The 21532-nt window shown below is 39.9% G+C and overlaps 1 protein-coding gene across 1 annotated transcript in view; it reads left to right on the forward strand.

Moving 5' to 3' along the window:
- DDX47 (DEAD-box helicase 47) overlaps nt 1-21532 on the forward strand; it is a 77512-nt gene that overhangs the window by 16485 nt on the left and 39495 nt on the right. The gene's annotated exons all lie outside the window — the stretch shown is intronic.

Raw genomic sequence — 21532 nt, forward strand, 5'->3', positions numbered from 1 at the left:
GATGTCCTGGCAATACCTCCCTTCTTGTCTACAAGGAAGAATGAGTGCTTTGTGTACTCAGCTCACTAGAGGGCCTTTGTGGAATTAAGTGGGGTGATTGGCAGTGAAGAGAATTAAAATGCTGAGAGAAGACCAAATTGCTCTACCCACCACAGAATGAGGGCTGTGCTTGGAAGAAAATTCTATGAGGAGATTGACGAGAAGTAGAAGGGTGAGCTCTGAGCTGTAGAACTTTTGAGGAAAGAGAAACTCAAAGGATATTTGAAAGGAACCTTTCTTATATAATGTGTAACGTAATATTCTCTTTGCCTCCCTAAAAAACATTCAGTAAACGTTGGATTTGTGGGAGATTGGATGCATTGTGCCGAGGTTGGCCTTAAGGCAAGGGCAGGATGACCCCGAACCAGCCCAGATAGTTTCAGGTGGTGAGAGTGAGGAAAAAGGGAAGGAAAGATGTAGAGCAGTCTTTCCAATAACAGGTCTTTCAGCAGGCGTGTTTGCTCAGGACTCAGGAATCCTCCAGAAAAGTTGCAGGAAGAAGATACACCTCAGAGTGGTCCAACAAAGAGAAAGAAGAGGGCCTTTATCTGCCTGCTCCCTCGTGTCTCCATAACCCTTGGCCAAGGTTCACCCTACATGGAGCTCAGTGCCCTGAACTCCCAGGTAGTGTTATCTGGCCACTTGGTGACCACTCAGGAAATTGATTTCACACCTCGTGGTGTGGCCATTTCCTTCAAGTCTGGAAGCGGGAGTGACTCTCATGGGTGGGGCATTGATGAAAAGAGAGACCAGAAGGGGAATGGAGGGAACCTGAGAAGGCTGAAAACCTTGGTCTCTGTGACTGAGAAAAGCTTTTATTTAAATCTTGCTCCAAATTGTGAATCGTGTTTTTAAGTGCATAGCTACAAATGTATGAACTTAAGTGTTTTCATAAAGACATATGAAAAACGACTTGAGATTGGGAAAACACTCCCTAATGCTAATTGAAAATGCCCAAGAAATCTTATCTTTAGACTTCCAGGCTGTAACTGTAGCACCACTGTCCTACCAGCTGGCAGCTTCTGCCATCTTTTTTTTTTTAAAGGTTGGCACCTGAGCTAACAACTGTTGCCAATCTTCTTTTTTTTTCCTGCTTTTTCTCCCCAACCACCTTCCCCCCCCCCCGCCCCCAGTACATAGTTGTATATTTTAGTTGTAGGTCCTTCTAGTTGTGGCATGTGGGATGCCACCTCAGCGTGGCCTGATGAGTGGTGCCATGTCTTCGCCCAGGATCTGAAGTGGAGCACGTGAACCTAACCACTCGGCCACCGGGCCAGCCCCAGCTTCTGCCATCTTGATTTTTAAAAAATCAAGTTATTTAATTACCCAAGCAATACATACATATATTTTACTAGTTAAAAAAAAAATTTCGAACAAAAACTGTCCTTCTAGGTGAAGTGAGTTGCATTACTGTGGTATCTGGCTTTTCTCTGCCCTTTTGAAACTCTGCTCTGAACTGAAAGAGGGCATGGTTTAATTGGCAAATTTGGAGAAAATAAAGTGGGCATGCTCAGCTCGTTCCTGTCCTCTTTCCTCCTGGGAATCCAGCCAGCACGAGGTCTGCTGTAGGGCAGGCTAACTGCCACCCCCAGCGAGGCAAGTCTCCTTTGGACCAGAACTGCTGGACGCTATTCTGCAGCTTTGTTTTGGGAATCTCTTCTGACCTTATATTAAACTGCATCCTGCTGCGCTGCTTTATCAGGAACTAAGTGATAATTTGGCCTTCCTCTCCCATTCCTTTATCTTATTTCTTAGTTTGTTTTGAACTCAGAAAAGGGGGAGGTGTGCTATTTTCTTGGGTACTCCTTCAAGCTTCCAACATTGGATGCATTGGCCAGAAAACTGGCATGTGAGAAACAAGGAGCACAATTAGGGAGAAGCAGAGCAGTATGTGTGGAGTGATTGAGGCTCTGGAGTGGCGAAGGATTGGCCTTGACCTTGGGGTCTTGTTCCTTAGCGTGTGTGCAGGACATTCCGATCTTGGCAGTTTGCATAGGCTTATATTGGGCCAGGTAGGTTTTTATGGTGGTGCAGTTGGCTCTTAACAGCTGTGGCCTGGGAAAAAAGACCTTGGAAAAGCCACTCAGAGGCTGTAAGAGGGCCTTGGCAAGGGCACAGGGGCCATGAGAGGGCCTTAGCAGAGGCCAGCAGGCTGAAGAGGCCTTAATAAGCAGTTACAGCTGAGGCAAGGATTCAATTACAGGGAGAAAGAAACAGTCTTTTCATATACTGTCCTTTTAGATATTAAAGGAGTGGAAAAACATTTGCTGTTTTTAAACCGTGGGGCAGCTGGGTTCTCTCTGGACCACAGAGCATTAATGAGAGTTTGGTTTTCAATGTGCTAGTGCTAGGTAGGTAATGTAAACAAACAGCCCTAATTTTAATTCCTCTTTCATGTTGTTTTGAACTATCTTCAAGGGCAAAAGAGGGCAGGGTAGATGGACTAAGTTTGAATTCATGTGGCTCAAGAATCACTCCTTCTGCTTATCCTCAAGGCTGCTAGAAACTGGTTATTTTGATATGATGGCGAAATCCTTCCCAGGTGATGGTATTTTTAGGTCTAAGGAATTCCACAGAAAGAGGCAGTGGAAAAAGCCACTGCAGCACAGGAATAAAAATGCTTCCTAGTTATTGTGGGAGCTCTGTTACTAGACAGAATCCACAGTTCAAAGGGACATGGGGATTAAAAGGTTTTGAATACGTGGGTGGGGAAGAACAGCTTCTCAGATAAGCTCTTATGACTGAGGGTGTTGCCATTGCTTGTTTCTAAACTTTGCAAGAAAGCAACACCCCCTCAAATGCTTTGCCTGAGAGAGGAGACAGTACCCAGAGGTACAGCTTCTCGGATATGGTAAATGCAAGGTGCCATAGTGCAGAAGCGAACCTGTAGCTAGGTGATTTCTCCTTACTGGGTTTTAAATCACAGGCCCCCGATTCTGGGCTCTTGGTATCAATCAGCTGGCGTCTTGGTGAGGCTGCATTCTCTGTAACAGTCTCTGGCAACCCAAAATACCACTGGCAACCCAAAGTACCATTGGCAGCCCAAAGTACCATTGGCAACCCAAAGTACTGATTCTGAGTGTATATTTTGCTTGAGGTGCCTGCTAGGAATTGGCTTGTTTTCTGAATATGGTGGGTGTAGAGCTAGTGCTATGATCATTTTGCATGTTCTACTAAATCTATAGACTTTTTAGAAAAAAAAGGTACATCACAGACTTGCCAGAATTATTGTTGTTTTCTAATTTCAAGGCCCCATAAGAGCTGCCCCTATTCCAGTGAGATAAGCTTCAGCTGCAGTTGCTAAAAGATCCTGACTCTCCCCAGCCATTGAAATCCCCGCCAGCTGAGACAGAGCAGGGTGAGAAGTTGGGAGAGATGGATTTTGGACTTTAATTTCTTTGAATTTTAACCCACAAAAACAAGATAATTTTATTTTGAATTTTACGTTCTTTGAACTTTGTCTCATGATTTTGATTTCACTTCTTAGACATTAATTTCTCCCTAGACGTTTAATAAAGGGAAGAGATTCCTGTTAAAATTTGTTTTTTTTTCTCAATATTATTGTCATTTTGTTATGGAAGTTTTGTTGTGTATATTATTATTGGAATAGTGTACTTTTGTCGTTTAATGTCATTGTTGATACACTATGTCAACAATGTGGATAGGGTTAATAAAAATGAATGATAAAAAATGAATGAAATTTCAGCCTTGGTTACAGAATGGCATTGAACTATTTAATTAATGCATCATAGGAAACTATTTTGGAACCTTTTGTGAGCAAGATCCCTCCTGTCCACCAGTGTTCCTGGGATGGTTGACGTAAGGGTAGGGTAGCCTCGTGAAGCTGTGGCAGGACTGTTCTGCTACCTGCCGAGATCCTCTCCTGAGGATGTCACACACACTGCTGGTTGACATAGGCTTAGTGGCTTAACCAATAGTTTAAGAGAACAAGAATCAAGAGAATATTAGTGAGGAATAATTCTTAACCAACTCTTTTTTTTTTTTTTTGAGGAAGATTAGCCCTGAGCTAACATCCACTGTCAATCCTCCTCTTTTTGCTGAGGAAGACTGGCCCTGAGCTAACATCTGTGCCCATCTTCCTGTACTTTATACGTGGGATGCCTATCCACAGCATGGCTTGCCAAGCGGTGCCATGTCCACACCTGGGATCTGAACTGGCGAACCCCGGGCCACTGAAGCGGAACGTGCACACTTAACCACTGCACCACCGGGCCAGCCCCACTTAACCAACTCTTGATGTTACCTTCTGTCATAGGCTGAATAATGGTTCCCCAAACATATCCATGTTCTAAACCCCAGAACCCGTGAATATGTTGCCTTATATTGCAAAAAGGACTTTGCAGATGGGATTAAATTAAGGATCCTGAGGTGAGGAAGTTACGCTGGGTTATCTGTTTGGCCTGATGTGATCACAAGGGTCCTTAAAAGAGGGACTCAGGAGAAGTCACAGGCAGAGAAGGTGCTGTGATGACAGGAGCAGACCCGGAGTGATGAGCTTTGGCTGTGGAAGAAGGAGCCACAAGTCAAGAAATCCAGGTGGCCGCTAGAAGCCGAGAAAAGCAGGAAACACGTTCTCCCTCAGAGCCTCCAGAAGCGACCAGCCCTGCCAACACCTTGACTTGAGCTTAGTGAGATGGAGTTTGGACTTCTGACCTCCAGAACTGTTAGAGAATAGATTTGTGTTGTTTTAAGCAATTGTATTTGTGGTAATTTGTTACAGTGGCAACAGGAAATGAATGTACCTTCCTTGTAAAGGAATGTGACGTAGTATATCTCCTGTGTTCTTAGAGAGGGTGATTTAATCTGATTGGTAAATTCTGGAATACTAAACTGAGCCTGAGTGGCTTGGGTTCATTCTCCTTCCTCTTTGGGAGCCGGTCAGCCCGAAAAAGCGCAAGTTCTCCTTCTTGCAGGACAGGATCACATGATCAGACCTGCTCACCAGAGTCAGTGCTGCTGGGCCTGGCTGGCTCAGTTTATGTAATTCTGTGGTTCAGGATCAGTAAGCTCATTTGGCTATCATGCTAAGCTACATTCTCCAGTGGCTTTTTATCAGAATAAGGTGATATTTTGGCCCCCACGACCACTTCTTTGTCTTTTTTCTCTCTTCGTACATAACTCAAGCATGGCGAAAGGGTGAATTTGAAGATAATGGATTGAGCCAAAAATGATATTCTCTCCTCTTCCAGCTCCAAATTTCTTTTTCTTTTTTGTTTATAAAGATTGGCACCTGAGCTAACATCTATTGCCAGTCTTTTTTTCTTTTTCCTCCTCTTCTCCCTGAAGCCCCCCAGTACATAGTTGTATATTTCAGTTGTAGGTCCTTCTAGTTGTGGCATGTGGGACGCCATCTCAGCATGGCCTGATGAGTGGTGCCGTGTCTGTGCCCAGGATCCGAACCGGCAAAACCCTGGGCTGCCGAAGTGGAGCGTGTGAACTAACCACTCGGCCGTGGGGCTGGCCCCTCCAAATTTCTATAAGTAATGGAAAAGATAAATGAAGGAAATCACCACTGCATGGTAAACTGGAAAATTCCCAGAAATTGTGACAAATGCCTGTGTGACACAGGACCAGGTGAAGGAGATGGACCATAGCTAAAACTAAAACTGTGGCTTATTGCTGCAAAATGTAGCTGAGACATCAGGAGGGTTCCTTGCCCCAAAGGGGTGGATGCTAGCAGCAGGAGGAAGTTCAATGGTAACCAATGAATTGACTAATTCAGGTACCATAGCAGGAATGTCTAGATGGTTTGATTCCTGCTCACCACTTCTTCTCTACCCCTTCAGCCAGACAACAGTGATAGTGGTGTCTATCTCCAGTGAAGAAAAATGAGTGGGAGGGCAACAGAAAGAAAGATAAGGCAGTGCCCCATCCCAGTGCCTGGAAATACCTGGGAGGAGTGGGGAGCACCCCTATCAGAACAGTAGCCACCACAGTATAACGAGTGGTACATTCCATCCTTCCTCAAAACAGGCTGAGAAAACTGATGCCACACAGATCTAACAGGAAATATCCACTATAGAGATGAGTGAAAAATCAAGAATGGCCAAACTTTAAAGAATTCCAACATGAAAAGAGAGATAAGACACAACAGATGATAAAACTTCCATCTGAGAGAATAGAATTAATAGAACAAGAAGATTAGGGCTTCACAATAAGTATGACTTGTATTATCAAAGAAATCTGAAAGCTTAATACACATATAAATGAGAATAAACTAGAGATTGTAGAATTCAATTGATTGTTGAAATAATTTAATAGAAGGGCTAAAGTAATTTGGTGAAGAACAAATTAATGAACTGGAAGAGGGAGCTATAAAATTCTCTCAGAACAAAGACCAAATAGACAAGAGATGGAATGTGTGGAGGAAAAATCAAGAGGGGCTGGCCTGGTGGCACAGTGGTTGAGTTCTCACGGTCCACTTTGGGGGCCCAGGGTTCGCCAGTTCGGATCCTGAGTGTGAATATGGCACCACTTGTCAAGCCATGATGTGGCAGGCACCCCACGTATAAAGTAGAGGAAGATGGGCATGGATGTTCGCTCAGGGCCAGTCAAAGAGGAGGATTGGCAGCAGATGGTAGCTCAGGGCTAATCTTCCTCAAAAAAAAAAAAAAAAAAAAAAAAGAAAAGAAAGAAAGAAAAATCATGAGATGTGGAAGATAGATCCAGAATTCTGATTTTCATCTAATAAGACTTCTAGAAAGAAAGAATATAGAGTAGGAAAGAGAAGCAGAGCATTTATATAAATTGTTCAAGGAAGGCTTGCTTCTTTGGGTTGAAAAGACCTATCAAGTCCCTACGAATAGTATGAAATTTGTGAATAGAAGAGATAAAGAGAAAAACCTGAAAATCTTCCAGAGAGAACAAATGGAGTGCCTACAAAGGAAGAAGAATCAAATTGACATCAGACTTCTCATCAGCAATGCTGTATTAAAATATATCAGTGCAATGATACCTTCATAGTTTTAAGAGACAATGGCTTTTAATTTAGGATCCTATTAGACCCAATCAAACAGAGGAAAAAGATGGGGGGACTTTTCCTACCACACATCTACCTTTAATATATTCTTATATATCTTTATATAAATATATTGTATACATATATTTAATATATATCCACCTTTAATATGTTCTTGTTAATATTCTTATTAAAATACTGTGATATTGGTGCATGAATGGACAATTAGACAATTAGGAACAGAGCAGAAGCTCAGAGACAGACCCACGCATCTATGAAGACTTGTTTTATATAAAATTGACACTTCAGACCTATGGGGAAAGGAGGGACTCTTACATCAGTGATGCTGGGACAACTATTATACGTGACTGGATCCCTAGCTCACCACATATACTAAAAATGAATTCCAGATAAGGAGCCAAAGTGGAAAGCAATTTTTAGAAGAAAACTGGAGAATATTTTTATGGTCTTGCCTTTTAGGGCAAAAGGGAGCCAAAAACTGAAACCATAAAGGAAAAAGTTGATAATTTCAACTATATTAAAATGAAAAAATGTCTGCTTATTAAAAGACATCCTAGAAATTGAGAAGTTATAATCTGAAAGAAGATATTTGTAACATATATTACCCACAAGGATTAGTATCCAGGTCACATAAAGAATTCCTACAAATCGATAAAATACAATAACCCATTAGAAAACAAAGACAAAAATATAAATGAAAAATTCACAGTAAAGGAAAACCAAAATACAAATAATAAGATGATCAACCTTACTAGGAATCATACAAATGCAAATAAAAACAATAATGTGATTAAATGTTTTAGCCAGTGTGTCAAAAATAAATATAAATGTGATGCTGTCAATTGTTAGTGAGAGCATGGAGCCATAGGACCTCTTATGCACCATGGGAGGTAATATAAATTGGTAAGTCCACTTTGGAGAACAATTTGGTAATGTCTAGAAGAGTTATGAATGCATGTAATGTAAAGCTTAGGATTCCACTCAGGCATTCACTCCAGAGAAATTCTTGTCATAGAAAGTCAACAAGACTTGGACAAAAATGTTCAGAGCAGCATTGTAAAAGTGGAAAAATTACAAACATACATTAGAAGTATACATCAATAGGAAAATTAGTGGCTAAATTGGGTTCTATTAATTAAAAAGACGACTATGAAAGAATCTATGATTAGATTATGAGTGAACTTGAGCTGCACATTCAGAACGCGGATGACTTCTACAGATGTAGCGTTGAATGCAAAAAGCAAATTGCTGAAAAATATGTTCACTAAGATATTATTTATATAAAGTTTAAAACTGGCAAAAGAATACTATATATTGATTCAGGATACTTATGTAGTAGTTAAAGCGTAACAAAATGCATGGAATGATAAGCACCAAATGCAGGATAGTGTTTATCCCTAGAGGAAAAGGAGGAGGATGTGATCACTAGGGAAACAACAGATCAAAAGAAGTAACTATAGCGGATTTGAATCAGACGATTAAAATCTTAATCAAACATACATTCATATATATGTGTGTGTGTGTGTATATATTTTTTATATATATATATATTTCCAACAAGTAGACAACTAGCACTCCTTTCAAATATACCTAAAACATTCATATAAGTTGAGCCTATAGAAGGCTAGAGTTTCCTCACCTGTGTACCATGGGTGACTGAATGTGACCACGGATGGGCCAGAGGCCCAGAGACTGGGGCCTGACTCCCACTAGCATCCTTGTCTCGAGCTCTAAATTCCTTTTAGTTTACCCCCAATGAGATGCACAAATATCGTTTTCTATATGTACCACGCTCCAAAAAGTTTGGGAAGCAGGTACTTGACCATAAAGAAAAGCTCAACAAATTTCAGGCCACATGCAATGACTACAATGTAATAAAATTAGAAGCTAAAGATAAAAAGAATCACCCTCAAATCTATATACTTAAAAATTAAAAATAAAAAGAGACATTTCACTCTTGGATTAAAGAGAAAGTAAAAATAGAAGTTACAAACTACTTAGAATTGAACAAAAAGGAACGGTACATATTAAAACCCACGTAATGAGACCAAAGGAGAAAATCTGTAGCTTTGAATGCACTTTTTGGAAAGCAAGAAAGACTGAAAATAAGTGCCTAGGCTTTTGACCCAAGAAGCTAGAAAAATTACAACAAAATAAACCCAAAGAAGGTAAAGGAAATAATAAAGATAGAATGGAAAACTAAGGGACAAAGTTACATCCTGTATTTTTATTTGCTAACTCTGACAACTCTAAAATTATTGAAAATAGAAAATGAAGAATAGGTTTTTTGAAAAGAATAAGTGATTAGATAAACTTTTAGAAAATTAAGTCAAGAAAAAGAAGATAAGGGGCCAGCCTGGTGGCATAGTGGTTAAGTTTGTGTGCTCCACCCCGGTGGCCTGGGGTTCACAGATGGGCCCAGATCTAGCACTACTCGTCAAGCCATGCTTTGGTGGCATCACACATAAAATAGAGGAGGACTGGGACAGATGTTAGCTCAGTGACAATCTTCCTCAAGTGAAAAAAAAAGAGGAAGATTGGCAACAGATGTTAGCTCAGGGCCAAACTTCTTCACCAAAAAATTAAAAAAAAAAGAAGATAAAATTAATGTTGGGATAAAAAAGAGACATACTACAGATACAGAGGAAATTTTAAACCATTATTAGAGGATACCATATATAATTTATACCAGTGTATTTAATGAAATGGACAATTATTGAAGATGGCATAAATTTCAAAAATTGGATACACAAGAAGTAGAAAACTTGAATATACCAGTAACCACAAAAGAAACTGACATGGTTGTCAAAGGAATACCCACCCAAAAGGTGCATGACCCAAATGTTTTACAATGAGTTCTCCCAAGTCGTCAAGGAACAAGTAATTCCCATCCTAGCCAACCCTTTCCAGAGCACAGCATCAAATGGAAAGCTGTGTGACTCATTTTATAAGCCTTGCTTAACTCTGATACCAGTGAGGACAAGGACGGCCCAGAAAAGAAAAACACAGGCCGGATCCCGTATAGGAACAGAGAAGAATCGATCATTCACTCAATAAGTAAGTTTAATTTAGACGAATTCTGAAAGAAGAATGCATCATGACTAATTAGAATTTATCTTAGAATGCAAGAATAGTCTAGATTAAATTGTTACTAAGTTACTACATTAACAGATTCACTCAACAAATGTTTACTGAGTTCCTATTACAGGCCAGGCACTGTTCTGGGAACTGGGAAAAGAACAGTAAAGCAACAACTTTTAGAAAAGATTAAATCAATTTTGTTTACAAAACTCTATCATAAGAAACAGAATTCTGTACATCTTTCCTTGGAGTCAAAATATAATCATGTAAGTAATAGCAATTTCATCAACTAAAAATGAGCAACAATTCAAAATTAATTTTGAAAAGAGATTTTAAAAAAAGTCTGTAGTTCAGCAGCAGGTTTGAGACTGAAAGCTGAGTCAACCTTGAAGGGAACCCGCTGGTCAGGATGTAGGGATGGTGGAGTGAAATAGTGTGTGGGAGAACAAAAGGAGGCAGACATTTTGGTGGATGGGTGTTTCTCATTGCTGCTGAAAGGTGTGTTAAGCGAGGGAAAAATTCTTTGGTGGAAAGGATTCTGACTTTGTCCATACATGCTTCTGGAGAAGCGGGAGGAGGAAGCAGTCCCCTTGGACAAGACTGAATTTGAGAATGAGGCATGTGATGGTTAGTTTTATGAGTCCATTTGGCTAGGCTATGGTCCCAGTTGTTTGGTCAAACACCAGTCTAGATGTTGCTATGAAGATATTTTTTAGAAGTGATTTATATTTAAATCAATAATCTTTGGGTAAAACAGATTACTCTCTATAATGTGGGTGGGCCTCATCCAAAGAGTTGAAGGCCTTAAAAGCAGAGACTAAGCTTTTCCAAAGAAACAAATCTGCCTCAAGATTGCAGTGTCTATTCCTGCCTGACTTTCCAGCCTGCAGATTTCTAGTTGCTTTTTAACTAAGAAAAAACTTCTCCAAAACAAGAGAACTATAAAAATATCCAATAATTTTTGCCCACACCATCATCTCCGAGGAAATTTGAAGAGATTGGAACCTGGGTTTCTGTTTCCAGGCAACAAGGCCAGTTTGGTAAACTTCTCCAGGAAAAGCCTGGAGCTCAGTTCTGAGGCGTATACAGCCCACCACAGACCAACTGCTGGTGGCTATTGGCCCACTGAACCACAATAGACCCCCTAGAACACTCCATAATGTTCAGTCAAAGCCAAACCTGTCCATCTAGGACAGCCTGTCAACAGAGCAGGCCCGGGGCTTAGAGAGCACATTGAAGAACTAACCCTGCACTCCCTCTTCTCCTCCATGCTTTAAACATTAATGATTTATTTTTCCTTTTCTTTTTTTTTTTTGGTGAGGAAGATTATCCCTGAGCTAACATCTGTTGACAATCTTCCTCTTTTTTTTTGGCTTGAGGAAGATTGTCCCTGAGCTAACATCTGTCCCAGTCCTCCTCTATTTTGTATGTGGGATGCCTCCACAGTGTGGCTTGATGAGCAGTGTGTAGGTCTGCGGTCGGGATCCGAACCTGTGACCCCTGGCCTGCTGATACAGAGCATGCAAACTTAACCACTACACCACTGGGAAGGCCCCATATTTAACTTAAATTTTTACTGAAAAGTGAAACACAGTTTAGAAAACTGCACAAAACAAATTATTATAAAGAGAACATCTCTGTAACCACCACCCAAGTCAAGAAATAGAACCTTATCAGTCACCCTAGAAAATCTTATATGTGTCCCATGCCCGTCTCAACTCCCTTTTTTCTCCAAAAAGTAACCACTCTCTTGACTTTTTTGAACCGCTTTATTGAGATATAGTTCACATACCGTACGACTCACCTATTTAAACAATATAATTCAATGGTTTTTAGTATATTCACAGAGTTGTGCAACCATTCCCTGACTTTTATGGCATTTCCTTGTACCAGTGGTACAGGACATATAGGAATGGCAGGGTAAATGCTTGTTTTGTCCCTTTATTTATCAGTTTTCAAGATATTGAATTAGTTTCCTTCCATCCTTCAAAGATGACCAGTTAGTTGGGTTTTTTTAAAAACTATTGTGAACTCATGGTTTTAAGTTCTTCTGGTCGGTTTCAATCCGTTGCAATTATTATCCTTAGTGAAGGTCGAATTGTCCCTTCTTGGCCAACATTGCCTCCTGTGTCCCTTTGACACAAGTCTAGTTGTCGTTGATAGCTTCCTTGCTAGCTGGTATGATGAGCTGCCATGAAGCATCTCACAGACTTTGGTAATTTAAACAATGTGATACTGATGTAGACATAGACAAATAAATTGATAGAAATATGGGGACTTAGCAAGTCATAAGGTTATGCAGTGGACATCTATTTTTGCTGCCAGCTTTTATTGTACTTTGTATTAGGAACAGTTTCCCCAAATTTATTTTGGATAAATTCCTCATTCATTCAGCCTTATTAAGTGGGTTGAGAGGGACTGACCCTGTCTTCAGCTCCAGCAGCTGCCTTGATTGACTTAAGCCAATCAGCATATCCAGTCACCCTGTCCACAGTGACAAGTTTAGAGATGGGCATGCCTAGAGTCCATGAAAGACAAGAAGACATTGACTGGGGCTTCTGGGAAAGATGTTGGGGTAATTGGCCTTCCCTTTGGAAGGAGGTATTAAATTTCTGCTTCTTACCATTCATGAATAATAATTGAAGTGGTATTAAAAACCTAGAAGAGTCTATTTTTATTATTAGAAGACACAGAAAGGCAAAAAGCCATATTGAGAGATTGGTAATTTGATTACATGACGTCAAGACCACAAAACACCACGAGTAAAATTAAAAGACAAACAAAGGACTGAAAGTAAATATTTGCTATATACATAACAAGAATTAGTATCCATAGCATAGTAAACCTTCAATATGTGGATAAGAAAAAAAGGCATCCAAATAGAAATATGGGCAAAGGATATGAGCAGATAATCCACATAGGAGGATATAGAAAGGCAGGGGATGGGGGGGAGGGGGGGGAAGCCTTCTATAAACATATGAAAGGTTCTCCGCTTCACTCATAATCAAGGAAGGACATTTTAAAATGCAACATAGTGTTCCCTAGTATGGATATACCAAAGTTTAACTAATTATTCCCCTACTGATGGAAATTTAAATTATTTTTAACTTATTACATACAATGCTCAATGATCACCTCTGTTTTGCTTCCTTGAACCTCTCTCTGCTTTTGAGATATTAAAGCTTGTAAATTTAAACCTAGAAGGTGATAGCAAGCATCTTGGGTATCTGGGCCCCAAATAGAAGTTGAATAGTATGTGACTGTACTCTGAAACTTACCATCAGAATGTTCTTTGGGTTTTATTCTTAATCATGTGCTTAATCTAATACACTTAGGGACTACTGGAACTTTTTCTGGACAGATTAGTTCAAACAGTCAGAAATTGTTCTCTTTCCTTGAAATAAAGCTGATTGAAGGATTACATTGAATAGCTGTAGGACTCAGAAACTCCTTTATAAAGACTTACTTTATTTTTAGGTTTAGAAATATCCATGATTTCTTTTGGATTAATGGTCTAAACATGCATGTTTTACTAGAGTCTTACTTTTTCATTTATCGGAGCTATAGCTTGTTTGCTGCTTATTAGATGTAAGTATGTTCCAGCGAGAGGAAATTGTTGACTCCCTGCCCACGAGGGAGAAAAAATATTTATCAAATTAAAAATATATATGCCTTTTGTTCCAGCAGTTCCAATTTAGGAATCTCTTCTACAGAAATACTCACCAAGAGTCTATACACAGATGCACGTACCCACACACGTTTGTTCACTGTACCATTGTTTGTGATAAAGGATTCAGTTGAAAATATGATAAATGTCCATCAATAAAGGAATGGGTACATAAATTATGATCTGTCCATACAATGAGTGACAGCTACATGTTTCACCTTGGACAAATATCTGTATAAGAGAAGGTCCTGGCAGGGAACAGAACTCACCCCAGATGGTTCAGATGGAGAGATTTTAAGGGAAGGGTTACTTACAGAGGTTGGGCAGGGTTAAGCCAACAAAGAAGGGATGGAGAAGTACCTACAGACTAGCAATTGTGGGAAACCATTACCATTCCTGGGGCTTAAGGTACAAGGGAGAGGACATATATGACAGATGCCCAGTGAAATTTGGAACCATAGAGGCAGGCCACCCAGAGGAACCATAGCCAAAGAGGGATACAGCTACTGCAAAAGACAGAGCTGGAGCGGGGAAAGCAGAGAAGGAATACACTGACTTCTTTCCTCTGATGCTCTGGTCCCTTGCTGGTGCCTCCCATTGGCTGAATCCCATCAGAAGCTGAGTGAGGCGGTCCGTAGGGATCAGCCTGCTGGGGCACAGAGCAGGCCAGAAAGAAAGGGCAAAAGTGATTTATAGGGATAGAGAATGACTAACACAATGTTTATACTGTATCTTTTAAGTGGGAAAAAAGTTGCATAGCAATATATGCAACAATATGCTATTTTTGTAAAAGAAAACCATGGCTACATATTTGTGTAATCATAAATATTATGTAAGAACACACAGCAAACTATAAGCCTTAGTATTACTTCTAGAGGGTGAAAACAGATGGAGAGGGAAAACTTTCATTTCTAACTTTCTACATTTTTTATTATATAAATTTGTTGCAAGAAGTATTTCTTTTGTGGTTAGAAACATAGACTATATTTTTCATGAAAAGAAAGCATTGTTCACCTAAGGTGAAGACAAAGGCAGGAGAAACCCCTAAATGGTTATTAAACAGTTAATTCACTTATGGGCACTGCGTGAGAAAAACCTCCAAAAATCTATGTCAGTTCTTTTAACGTTAAAGTCAAAGAGTAGATCTTATATGCTGCAGTGTTGGTGAAGGTTCTCTGTTGCAAAGATCAGAAATCAAGTCAAGATCACTCAAGGAATAAAAGGGGAGTTAAAAAAACAAGGATGTGCAGATGGCTTGTGGAACAGAAGGATGGCGAGAAATAAAAATTAAGATTCTCTTTCTATTCACCTCTCAGGTCCTTGTCTCTTTATTTTTCTCAGCAAACAAATTTTCTCTGCTCTTTGGGACCATAATGGCAAAAGGTAGCTGCCCCACAGATCCTGGGTTCCGTCGTTCAGTTCCAGCCACAGAGAAGACTAACTCAACTCTCTCGAGGTCCAAATTCCAAAATCTCAGGAGAAAGAATCTGATTGGCCAAGTTTGGTTCAGATGTCCACCTCTGGTCCAATTGGCTGTAGTCAGTGGAGGAGGATCATGGAATGTGGTACCCACACAGATCCTGGAATCCTCTGGAAGGAGGTAAAGAGATAGTATTAGACCAAGCGTAAGGCATATGTTCCCAAGCTACCTTCTACAGTTACAAAAAGGGCAGAGAAATTATAAATTCATATGATAAGTTAAAAATCACTTTTGGAGCCAGCCCTGATGGCCTCATGGTTAAAGTTCAGCATGCTCTGCTCTGGCAGCCCGGGTTTAGTTCCCAGGTGCAGAACCACACCACTCGTCTGTCAGTAGCCATGCAGTGGCGGTGGCTCACGTAGAAGAACTAGAAGGACCTCCAACTAGAATCTACAACTATGTACTGGGGCTTTGGGAAGGGAAAAAAAAAAAGAGAGGGAGATTGGCAACAGGTGTTAGCTCAGGGTGCGTCTTTCTCAGAAAAAAAAAAAAAATCACTTTTGAATTGCTCCATAGATGAAAAATAAAAAAGATATTCCTGAAGGAGCCATAGAAAGGCAAAGGTAAAATACTGATATAACATATAGTCAGTTGGTAAATCAAATAATATAGTATTAGAATACTAAAGTATAGATATTGAACTACTTAAAAGGTTACAGATAATCAGAAATCACAAATAGTCACTGGCTTGAAAAAAGCTACTAGTAACTAACATTTGTACCAGATTTTTTTTTTTTTTTTGGTGAAGGAGATTCACTCTGAGCTAACATCTGTTGCCAATCTTCCTGTTTTTTTGCTTAAGGAAGATTAGCCCAACATCTGTGCCAATCTTCCTCTATTTTGTATGTGGGTCCCCTGCCACAACATGGCATGATGGGTGGCATGGGTCTGCACCTGGGCTCCGAACCTGCAAACCTGGACTGCTGAGGCAGAGTGTGCTGGACTTAACTACCACGCCATGGGCTGGCCCAGTTATTGTACCACATTTTATAGGTCTCAATAGGATTCCATATTCATTTTCTAATTTAATCAAGAAACTCTGAAAAGGCAATTGAGGATCAGAGAGGTTAAGTGATTTGCCCAAAGTCACACTGGAACAGCAGACTCAGGCCTGAAGCTCTGTATTTTCACTCTACATGCAGAGGTCTACCTTACAGAATTTTTTTCAAAGGTAGTTTAAACTTTTCCTTAGCATAGATAGTAAAGGTAGAAATACTGTTTAAAGTGCTAAATCTTTAGGGAAAAAAGTGGATTATAAAAAGTTATTTTCTCACCTAATGCAAAACAAACAGAGTCGAAAACTCACTATAGAAACCATTTATTTAAAAAAAGCAAATAACTAGAGCAGGAACAATCAACTTTCAGAGTGTTGGAAGATACATCCTTGCTTTACTTATAGTGTTTAACGTGAAATGACTGAATTCTTCTGCAACAAATAGGCTTTCAGCAAAGTTGAAAAAGAAAACCAATATCCAACATTCTCTTGGGTACAAGAGACATGCTAAAAATGAAACTATTCAAGTTGTCTAAAAGTTGAGGGACAACTTAACATTTATTATGCTTCTGTACTTACAAAGTGGCAGGTGTTACAATCCGGGTGGCAATGATTGTTGTATATGTCTGAGGACGTGGGAGCTAATGACTAAGCCTGGGAAAGGGACAGACAAAGGTAATTGTTTCCCCCACCGTCCTGGGAGATAAGAGAATCTTTATGGCTACTGGAGGGTGTGAACTCAGCTGCAGTCTCTCTGGCACCAGAGGAAAAGGCATGTGGTAAAGCAATTATGCTGCAATAGGGCCCACGGGCAAACACTTCTATATTAATGATGTAATGTATGTTTCACCCACATCATCCCAGGTGTTCTGTGCAGGTGTGCACACCTGCAAAAGGAGGAAGTGGGACAAAATTAAACCGGCTTCAGTTGATCACATTAGGGAGCCTGGGACAACTGAAGAGCTCCTAGTGTCAGATTTGTCCAGAACAATAAGCAAGGAAAATTACATTTTTTTTCCAGAAAAGGGCAGTGCTGATAGATTCTCTCTAAAAATAAAAATCCTATTATGAAGGAATGATTTTCAAAATTGTTATGTTGAATTAAAAACAGATAAAGTGATCAGTGAAAAAGAATAGCATTTCTAGAAGTAGATATAAACAATGGTAAAAAATCAATATAAGACAATGACAGGAAAACATCTGTAGAAAAGCATATTACTATCTTATAAAAGTGATCAGTCTGGAGAAGGATTAGCTTAACGCCCACCATGCACTATAATAAACTCCAGGTGGGTCAGATTAGATTAAAAAGTTTGTTGTGAATGTTTTCTTTTTCTTTTGTTTCCCCTAATCATCAATTTCCCTTTCCCTAATACACCACCCCCACAATAATTTCCGAGTGTGAAATTTCTTCTCCCTGACTTTATGCAGTCTTGGCGGGAGGGTAAATTTCTGTTACCATCTTCCATTTGGAAGCTGAAGGCAATTGGCCATTCCTCTCCCTGGGCAGTACAGCCAGGGGATGGGCACTTGACCTCAGCTCAGCCAACCCAGCGGTTGCTCCTAGAACTTTGAGAATATGCTGCTAAGACCAATTTCAAAGAGCGTGCTGCCTACATTTTCTTCTAGAAGTTTCATGGTTTCAGGTCTTACACTCAGGTCTTTAATCTGTTTTGAGTTGATTTTTCTGCATGGTGTAAGATGGTGGTCCAGTTTCATTCTTTTGCATATGGCTGTCTGCTTTTCCCAACACCATTTATTGGAGACTCTCCTTTCTCCATTGTATGCTCTTGGCTCCCTTGTCGAAAATTAGCTGTCCATATATGTGTGGGTTTATTTCTGGGCTCTCGATTCTGTTCCATTGATCTGTGTGTCTATTTTTGTGCCAGTACCATGCTGTTTTAGTTACTATGGCTTTGTAGTATATTTTGAAATCAGGGAGAGAACTTTGATTCTTAAGCTGATGCAAGGACAAGAAAGAGCAGTGGTCATCAGTGGCATCCAATCAGGCTATGCCAACTACAGAACAGCTTCTCCTTCCAGCTTCTTGGTTCTCCAGAACTCCTTGGTCCTTTCCTACTCTCTACCATTTTCCCCCAGACTCATAGCAGTAGTTTGCTTATACCAGCCAGAGTGAGATTCTTTTTCTATCCACATGGAGACTGCAAGTCCAATGAAATAACTGAGGAGGAAGAGAGTATATGAGATGGTTGGTGGTGTCTCAGTTCATCTTAGAGTATCTCCTCTACAAGGAAAGCCCTCTGGTAGATAGTCTGATGGTTTGCATTTCTTCCTCTTGCCCCCCTCTATGGGAGGAGTATACTTCTCTGTCTGATGTTAGCTTGCCCACGTGACTTGATTGACCAATAAAAGGTAAGTGGATATGATGGGTACCATGTCTGAACAGAAGCTTTAAGTATGATTTGCAAATTTGCTTCCAAAATATGTATTTTACTTTATCCTCTTCATTCCATTCTACTAACATTGTCCAAATCCTAGATAACTTCAATAGCCTTCTAGCTCATCTCCTGGTTTTTAGCTGTGTACCTCTGAAAACTATCCTTCACACAATTGTCAGTAATGTCTGATCTAACCCTGTAAGCCCACAGATTAAAAGCCTTCAGTGGCTCCCTTCCCCGACATGGCATTTGAGAACCATAATGACTTGCCTCCTACATCCTCTTTCAGCCCAATCCCACTTTATACTCAGCAATACGGACTGCCTGAAGCATCCTGACTGCTCTTCCCAAGCCTTTATTCATTCTGTTCCTTTAGCCTGCCCTCGCCTCCCTCCTAAATTTGTCCAAATATCTTCTGGTCAACTCTCAAGGTTCGGCTCCTCATCAGTGCTTCCAGAAAGTCTTCCCTAACTTCCTAGGCATGTACTTTCTCTGTGCTTCCTTAGTGCATACATCTCTGGCACTTTCCACACTGAATTGAAATGATTTGTTTTGTGTCTTTCTCTCCAATAGATTGCCATTTCCTGGAGGACAGGGAAGGTATATTATTTAGCTTTTCATCCTCCGCATCTAGCATGATGTCTGGCACACAGCAGATATTCAAGACACGTTCGTGGAGCTGAAAAAAACCAAACAAATTAACCATTAATATAAGAAAACTGAATTGTCTCAGAGACTTCAGCTGGGATTCCTAAAAAGCTAACAGCATTATAAGGTGGTTCTGCTGGAAAGCAATATAGCGACATGTAACAAAAACTATGAAAATGTTCATTCTCCTTCACTAGGTCTTTTCCCATTTGTGAATGCTCTCCAAAGAAATAATCCAAAGGGGTGAAATGTACACAGATGTTCCCGGCAACTCTAGTTATAATAGTGAAAAGAACTGGAAGCAATCCAAGTGTCTAATAGGGAAATGACTAAGCAAACAATGGGATTATTATATTGCTATTAAAAATGACGGAGGTGAGGACTGTGTCAACATAGAGAAGTGTGTATCTGCAGGAACGTTAAGTGGAAAAAAGAACACAAACCAGTGTTTAAACACCAGTGGTTAAAGATGTGTGTGTACATTAACAGAGATCAGAGGCCACTTTGGAGAAATGAAAATGGCCGGGGTTCAGTGTTCACTGGGTCTTTTTTTCCTATGCAGTTCCATGAGCTTATGACAATAATAGGCGAGATGTCATGCAACATAGATATCCTGAAAGTCATCTGCAGAATAAGGCCTCTGTTACCTACTCAGTTGTGTAATCCAAGAGATAATTTAATGTTCAACTCGCATCTAATTATTATGAAAATAACAACATTTCTTTAAGAGGACAAAATGCTTTTCTTTAGTTTAATTCACCAAGCAATTTTGAGAGCTTAACTATGTGTTAGAGCACTTACATTCTCAGGAAATATACAAAAAACATGGGCAGAAATCCTCAGGTGGATATTGTCATTTTGACTTAACTTTTGTTTATTTGGGTAATTGTACATTTTAGGGCCCATTACAAAGGAAAGTCTGAAAGATCTTTGACCTAAACCTCACGTTCACAAATTGTCTCAATTTTGTACTTTTGATATTGTCTCCAAAACGGGTTTTATGTATAGTCACTGAGAAATACTGATAAAGATGAAAAGGAAAAAGTCATCATCATAACTCTCAACTTGAGTCACATTACCACTGTACTGCACTGTGAATTAATATCTTATAAATCATGCGATTATCCTGTGAATAGCCAAATATTGACATTGCAAAATATATTACATTGCAATTAAAAGAAATAAACCACAATTTTTTGTATCTTGTGTTAGAATTTCTTCATTTTCTGAATTCACTGAGACCCTCAAAAAATGGAGGTGGCCCAGGCCTCTTTAGATCTCTGGGAGGCCCTGAGCATAATTGCCACTTATCTTTAAAATGTGTTCGTTTTAACCAGGGGCCCAAAACTAATGGGTTCTTAATAACTGATCTGTATAAACACCTAACTAACAAGCTGCTGTCTGCTAGCCCTACTGTTTCTGCTGCCATGTAACCAGTGGTCAGAAAATCCGCAGCTTCTAGAGCAGTGGTTCACGACCCTGGCTGCAGGGCAGAAGCACCTACATTTTCCCAGACTCCACTCCACAATTCCTGATTTAGATCCTCCAGGGTTGGAGTCTGGAGATTCCTATGCTTAAAAAACTCTCTTTCTCCCTTCTTTCCTACACTGTATTTCCTTATGGTTCCAGGACTCAGAATCCATTAACTAGTACTACTAATGGTATGGTTTAACTCCATCGTGGGTTTAACGGATCTGAAGATTAATCTGAGAGTCAGCCACCGTTTCAATGTAGTCTCTCTGGGGTGATGTTACAAGTGCTCCCAAAACAATTTAGAATAGAAATTAGAGGATGGAGTCCACAGATTTTGGGGGGGGGAACTGCCCACATAAACGTTTTCATCAAAATATCTTCAATTTTTCTTCAAGTTTCTTATTGTGCTTAAATATATGAAAGTAAATAAATGCTGAGACAAAAGTGTTGTGTTTAAGTGTCCATTCTTGTAAGTAATGCAAAGTACCAGGTTTTTACAGGCAGTAAAATGTCAACTAGCCCGAACTATCAAATGACTGGATTCCTTTTGCTCCATAAAGACACACATATGAAGAAAATGAGTTTACAACACAGAGAAAAGCAAATTCCAGGATATGGACTGAGGTCAGTACACATGCTGTCCATTCTCCAGTAGCTTCTATTTCTTCAACCTAGTTCTGGGCTGTGATTACTGATGCTCTGAAGATGATGACCCTCCCTGGATCCCAGCAAAATTCATCATCCATGAAAC

Source organism: Equus caballus, chromosome 6 (assembly GCF_041296265.1).
Source record: "Equus caballus isolate H_3958 breed thoroughbred chromosome 6, TB-T2T, whole genome shotgun sequence".
Taxonomy (NCBI): domain Eukaryota; kingdom Metazoa; phylum Chordata; class Mammalia; order Perissodactyla; family Equidae; genus Equus; species Equus caballus.